Here is a 6974-nt window from a genome sequence, read left to right as displayed (position 1 = left end):
CTTGTACCAGTACATTATAAGAGCGGTATAATATGTCGATACACGGCTAACTCAGTCAACAGCAAACTGTTTGCCTACTGGAGCCGCGGATGCCTTACCTACTACCTTACCAGAGATTTCCTATGCAACCATTGAACTAATATACTTATATTAGTTCAATATAAGTATACAGCGATGTTGTGAAAGGAATCCGTTCCCACCAGTGCTATGCTATGTGGACCGATTAATTAGTAATATTATGGTTGGTGGATATAATAATATATATCAAACGCACCCATAGCAATAACGTAGCATAGTGCGTCTCTGGTGGAAAAGATCTTTGGATCTTGTCGGTAATCGGTTTCTTTAGTTCCCTAACGAATTCCCTCATTTCTGATACGATGTCGCACCAAGATAAGCATCCACCTTTCGGCGTCGTACGCAACGGACGCATCGCATTCAGTATTCTTTGCATAGACATTCACACAAGTGCGTCCATTTCATCGGCATTGCCGACGCCGTTTCTTCATAACTACATTTATGAAAATCCGTTTGGTCCGATACGTACGATACCGATAGGACGCTTACCTCAAACGTGTCTTAAATTAACACAAAGAAACTACACAAAACTCTTACCTACTCGTACCCAGTGACGTGACAAGTGACACCCGAGAGCCGAGTGGTGCCTAGTGTGGCTTCCCAACCTCGAGGCAACGGCTTCGAAGCTATCGATCACGCGGCACACGTCTATAGGTTGTAGGTTTCACCTCTGTGACACGGGCTTGGATTAAAAATGTGCGGACAAGATGGCGTGTCATAGAAGAACTGTTTGTTTACTGTCAAACAAAGTGTGTTTTGTTTTGAGTTCAACCTAATAACAACCTTTGTACCAATGTATAAAGTCACAAATCTTCTAACCGAACTAATTCAAGATAAGAGCTCGGTGGTATTTGTCGATAGGTTTCTTTTGCACTGACACTCCATCTAGTTGGGTATTAAAATATCGATGGACTCAGGCGACGACGACCTTTGTGACATAGGTAGAGGCGGAAATTAGGGTCTAGAAAAGATATACTATGTTGGTTAGGTTTAGGTGTGAACAAAGGGGCTGTCTCTATTGGTGAGAGAATCGCGATATGACCATAGTAAAAATAAAATAGGTAGGTATTACTTACATTACTTATCAACTACTTATATAATGTATAGACAGTATAGGTAATTAGGTAGTATATACATATAGTGACCAGAACATCTGGATATTCTGGTCACTCCTGAGCTGGCTACTAGCCCTTCAAGGCATGACGTTGACTTTTGGGACACCCTGTATTATAAAATGTACTTACTTATGTATAGGTACAGGGTAAAATTTTATCAATTAGTTTGTCACAAAGTAAAACGGATATGCGGATAGAGAGCGTTATTTTATATGATACTAGCTGTGACATCCTGTAAGGGCACAGCGCGGCAACCTTAAGAAGAGGGACTTAAAATTATTTTGAAATAGCTGTTCCCGCGCGCTTCGTTTCGCCTTAAAAAGTTTTCCCGTGGGAATTACGGCATAAAAAGTAGCCTATGTTCTTTCCCAGGGTCTAGACCGTATGTATACCAAATTTTATTCAAATCCGTTCAGTAGTTTTGGCGTGAAGGAGTAACAGACAGACATACAGACAGACACAGTTACTTTAGCATTTATAATATTAGTTAGGATGATGTGTAGATAATGGTGGGCATGATGAATCGTCAACTAATATCGAATCATGTTCGAATTTAGAATTCGAATAGATAGATATCGATCAAATCCAGGTTGACAGTTGTCAAACATCAAAATATTTTAACCGCGCTTTTTTGATTTTATTGTCTATGATTAGGGCTAGCACCCAGCTAGCACACTATCATGTTACTTAATTATTTTTATAGCTAACTTCGAAAAAAGGAGGAGGTTCTTTAACGGTTAGAGGAGGGACTCATATTATACAGCATATAATATATTATGTGGCAAAAAGGGTATACCAAAGGCTGCTAGTAAAATGTTCATTCTGTACTTCTGTAGCAATGCAATAAATAAAAAACAGTCGTGTAGTATGAAGGTTCACTAATGCCATTTTTTAAAACGAGCTTTGATTAAGCAACAAAGCTTCTGTTTTTGAATAAATGAGTTGTAGGTAAGTACCTACTTATTTTTGTATTTGTAATAAACCTCCAATTTTACGTAGTGGTACAGTGGTACACTATTGGCGGCATTATAACTAAAAGTGATCTCTTCCAGGCAACCTTTGGGTGGAGGATTATAGATAGATAGATGAGGAAGGTATCCAATTTATTTTCACACAAACATGATGTGCCAACCCTACCAAAAAAGTTATTTTGACAAGCGCGCCACTGTGTCTGCTATCTATGGTAAAGTTTTTTTTTTAAATAGAAGCAACGAATTTTATTTGTTTATTTTTCTACAAATAATGTCATTGTTTGTGGACAGGATATCTCTGTATCTTGATCAATATGGAGCAAGAATTTTGAGAGTTTTTTTTTGCTTGAGTGCCGTAAGCGTGACTGCGCATTTTCGGAAATATTTGGAACAGCTACTGGAAAAGTCTGTATAAAATTAAAAAAGTTTGTAAAATGTTGGGATTTAAAAAAAAACTACTCCTGTAGTAATATAAATATTTATAGGTAGCTAGGTAAATGGTACCTACGTTTTGTAAGTTTTTTTTCGAGATTTAATAAAAAAAAAAGTGCTTTACATGTCTACCAACATCCTATTTAAGAATACGAAAAGAAAAACTTTTTTAACTAATTCTGTGGTGGGTATACTTTATGATAGGTGGTAAGTACCTACGGAAACTGATTTTGGTTATTACAATTAAAATTTACATTGGGGCGGAAAGTTGTCTATTTTAAGTAAGTACCTATCTACCTAATTATGGTTTTTATCACGGTGTTTTAATTGATTAATAATGAATTAAACTTAGTAATTATAGGCAGATACTTAGGTGTATTTTAATCGCCAGGTGATGAAACGGCTAGAACATGAAGGCATCTATTCGGTATGTGTAGGTAGGTACCTACCCTACAATCAATCAATCTTTGTTTGTGGCTGTATGCCGTGTGTGACTAACACAGCAAATTCGGCCAAAAAACGATTGTGTTAAGGTACACACTATGTAAATTGCTGTCTTTACGGTGGAGATTTAAAGATATTTACAAGGTTAATACCTGAAACAAACAGACGGACACAATTTATACAGGGACATCACAAACAGAGGGTTAGTATATTATAATGAACACAAACAAATTTATAGTTTAATATTGTTAGTTTTGAAGAATTTATACAGGATGTTAGCGATTGGGGTATGTACAAGTGTTAGTAGGTAATTGATATTTACAGGTCTTGGGATAGAGGGAGGGAGGAAATCATAGAGGGAGGTTTGAAGGTTAGGACACTCAAAGAAAAGGTGGTCGACAGATCCTTCGCTGGTGCCGCAGTCACAAACCGAGCTATCACGCACCCGAATCCTAGCCAGGTGCACAGGCGTGCACGCATGACCAAGACGGAGTCTGCAGATTGTCGAGGTGGAGGTTTTATCTAGGAGTCTTGCTCTAAAAAACCATGGCCTTTTGGGAATATGAGGTTGGATTAAGGAGTAATACTTACCTTTAATATTCCTGGAAGCTTCCCAGTACTCCTTCCAGGAATTATCAAGCCTCGGTCCTGCGAGCGAGGCAAGGTCGTGAGCAAAATTATGGTAATGATACCCTACAATCCTCGTCGACATAATTATTTAAAAAGCGAACTGTCAAACGTCAACAAAAAATATGACACACTTGTCATTTGGCTTTTTTTTTTGAATTCGATGACGAGGATTCGAATATTTTCCAGCCACAGTTGTCAAATTAGACGCCGCACGTTCGATATTTAACACTTTGACACTGGCAGCTAATCCCAAAACAATTATTTTTCTTTTTTCATCGCATCTCAGGTGTCATGGCCGTCTCGTTTAATCCTTTTAAACGTGGGCTCTTGGTAAATAACGAACGCCTTCTAAGGTGGATTTATTTATTATAAAAAATGAAATTTGAAACTGGGGCGACGAAATAGTTAATTTAATTGCGGGCCCATATCCCACCTGTAAGTAGGTAAGTATCTCAAGTATTCCTTTCTATAAATATTAAGTACTAGCTGTTCCCGCGCGCTTCGCTTCGCCATAAAAAGTTTTCCCGTGGGAATTCCGGGATAAAAAGTAGCCTATGTTCTTTCCCAGGGTCTAGACCATATGTATACCAAATTTCATTCGAATCCGTTCAGTAGTTTTGGCGTGAAAGAGTAACAGACAGACAGACACAGTTACTTTCGCATTTATAATATTAGTTAGGATTAGGATTAGGATTATAAAACTTACCAAGTGGCAAGAAGGATGGTACGTAAGTTTCGCCTCCAAATTACTTAGGTACTTTTACTAACTAATATCGGTGATTAATGATTAAGATACTTATTATTTAAAATAAGTTTATTAAAATAAGTTTATTACTGAAAATTAAACCTTTTATTTAGTGGCTTGCGTAGGTGCCTATAGAATAAAGTCATAAGAAAGCCGGTGTTGAATTCATGTAACTAGCCTACTTATTAAATTTATTTAACTAAGCACAAATTTGTTAAAAATACATAATCAGCGGTATTTTATTTTAACCTCCTGAGACCCGATAGCAAAAAAAATTACAACTTTCAGTATTCAGCGGCTGCAAATTGCTGCTTTTACTGAACACTGTTTGCCATCTTATGATGTCCCTGGGTCTCTAACTTTAAGTAAATAACTGTCCTATTTAAAAATATAATGCGAAATCGCAGTTTTTATTTTTAGATGGGCTGCCAGACGCACTGCATCGCTGCAACTGCTAGGTATATTGAACTGCAATGAGTTAAACCATAGACTAATATATTAGCATATTAGTCTATGGTTATACGTTCGACTTCGTGCAGTCATGACAGCAACTGCACACAAGGATAGTAAGTTAGGTGTCATCCAAAATATTACAAAATCATAATCACCTGTTTGTGTAAAATACAGGCGTGACACTTTTGACAGGTTTGTATGTACCTGCCCATAGGTACTAATACCAATTTCACACGCAATCGACATAAAAACCGCGCTTTATGACGAGTCAACGGACATTTTTCATTTGTTTGACGTCACCCGTATCAGATACGTCAAAGCTAGCTACCCAAGAAGTCCATTGTGGGAATTATTGCCAAATCATTGATCGACGATAAACTGTTCTAGGTGTGCTCGGGCTGTGGCTGTCACACGGCTAGCAATACGATAGTGTAGGGTTGTAGAAAGTATATCGATTAAAGTTAAGAGTCCACCTTTCGGCATCGTAGTTGCGCATCGCATTCAGTATTCTTTGTAACTTGGAAATTCACATGAGTCTGAGCTACTTCATCGGCATCGGCGACGCTATTTCTCGATAAATTTATGAAAATCCTCTATAAATTTATATGTTGCGATATTACTCGATTCTTTTCTGACTTCTTTCTTTCTATACTTAAAATCTCATTTTATGTTAAAACTATCGACTAAAGAACATCACTATCCTTAGACAGGTGCCAACATCAGGTCACGTGATTCTATTAGGTGACATTCGAATCGACCGCCCCCGCCGAAGAACAAAAATCGTGAATATTGTACAGCATTACAAAGGCGGATGACAGTTTAAAAAATATCGAACGTAAACTTTTTAAAATTTAAATTTGGAACTTCAGTGTGGCCAGTATGAAATGCGTTTGTCGTGTAATCCTCTAGGGATGTGGATTATTAGTTTTTTCATTGACGGTTTTAATTTTATTTTTGTGTGCTGTATCGTCGTGGGATATGATGGTGATGGAACGTCAAATATTTTTGATTAAATGATTTTTTTATTAGACCGTACACGTAACTATGAAAGCTAAAAGGGTAATCAAACTTTGTTCAATGAATCGAATAGGTATTGCATTTAAATGGATTAAATTAAATTGATAATAAATTTGGGAAACATTAAATCAGAGTAGTTGGACGTCTATCATCTATTTGACTAGTTACTGTTTTTTTAAGAACCAGTAACCTCATACATTCCTATCGGGTAACATAAAATATTGGGTGTAACCAACATACTATCCAATGGTAAAATCAAAACCCCCGTTTTTTAGCAATTAACCGAAAAACAGATCATCAGACATGACGCTGGATGGTACATACATACGAGTACCTAATAGAAATACCTAGAAGCTAGTGATTGTTGCGACACGACACGTCGTCTTCTATATCTTGTTTTGGAAGCCAGATCTTTGAATATCCCAAGGGACAGTGAGGCCACACAGAATATTTATGTTATGAAATAGATAAGAAATCGTGAATGTTAACTTTTTATGTTAGAGTCGAAGCGAGTAAATGCTCATATAGTATTAGGGTACGTAAGGAGCGGTGGTAGCTCAGTCGGGTAAGCGCCCGCTTCTCACGCCAGATATGCGGGTTCAAATTCTGCCATGTACCATCACAAAATTTGGCACATTTAGATGTGTGATGTGAACTCACCAAGTCGCAGTGGACCAGGCAGTTTAGACCTTGGGGTTATGCACAAGGGAGAGAGCAGGGAGCCAGGTGCAGGTACTTACACTCCCCCGGAGACTAGAAAGAATAGAATAGTAAAGTAGTAAACCTAGTAATTTGGCCAAAACTACAACCGAACCGAAGCTAAACGGAAGTGGCGGACGTTAATGGAGACCCTCTGCACCTGTGGGGTGCCAATAGGACTACAACAACAACCTTGTAAAATGATAATTTTCAAATAAATTATGTGTCTATGTGTCTCTTAAAATAATCATGAAAATATAGGGCTTTGTTGTTTGTTGGAAATTATCAGTAATATAATTTTACAGAGAAATGCTGCTTAACCTGGCCAATTTTTTTGATAGAAGTTCCAAAACTGAAGCAAAGTTCACGGTGTTTACAAAATTGTTTTAA

General features: G+C 37.5%; 1 long non-coding RNA gene across 1 annotated transcript; it reads right to left on the bottom strand.

Moving 5' to 3' along the window:
- Positions 1-3047: 3047 nt before the first annotated feature.
- Positions 3048-3728, bottom strand: LOC125491119. Its single transcript, XR_007268131.1, has 2 exons — positions 3632-3728; positions 3048-3192 (listed from the first exon to the last, which is right to left on the bottom strand). It is a non-coding gene; the product is annotated as an uncharacterized LOC125491119 (long non-coding RNA).
- Positions 3729-6974: the final 3246 nt, after the last annotated feature.

The sequence above is a fragment of the Plutella xylostella genome, chromosome 31, assembly GCF_932276165.1.
Source record: "Plutella xylostella chromosome 31, ilPluXylo3.1, whole genome shotgun sequence".
Lineage (NCBI taxonomy): Eukaryota > Metazoa > Arthropoda > Insecta > Lepidoptera > Plutellidae > Plutella > Plutella xylostella.
Note: the sequence above shows the minus strand (reverse complement) of the source record. Positions and strands in the feature narration are given on the sequence as shown.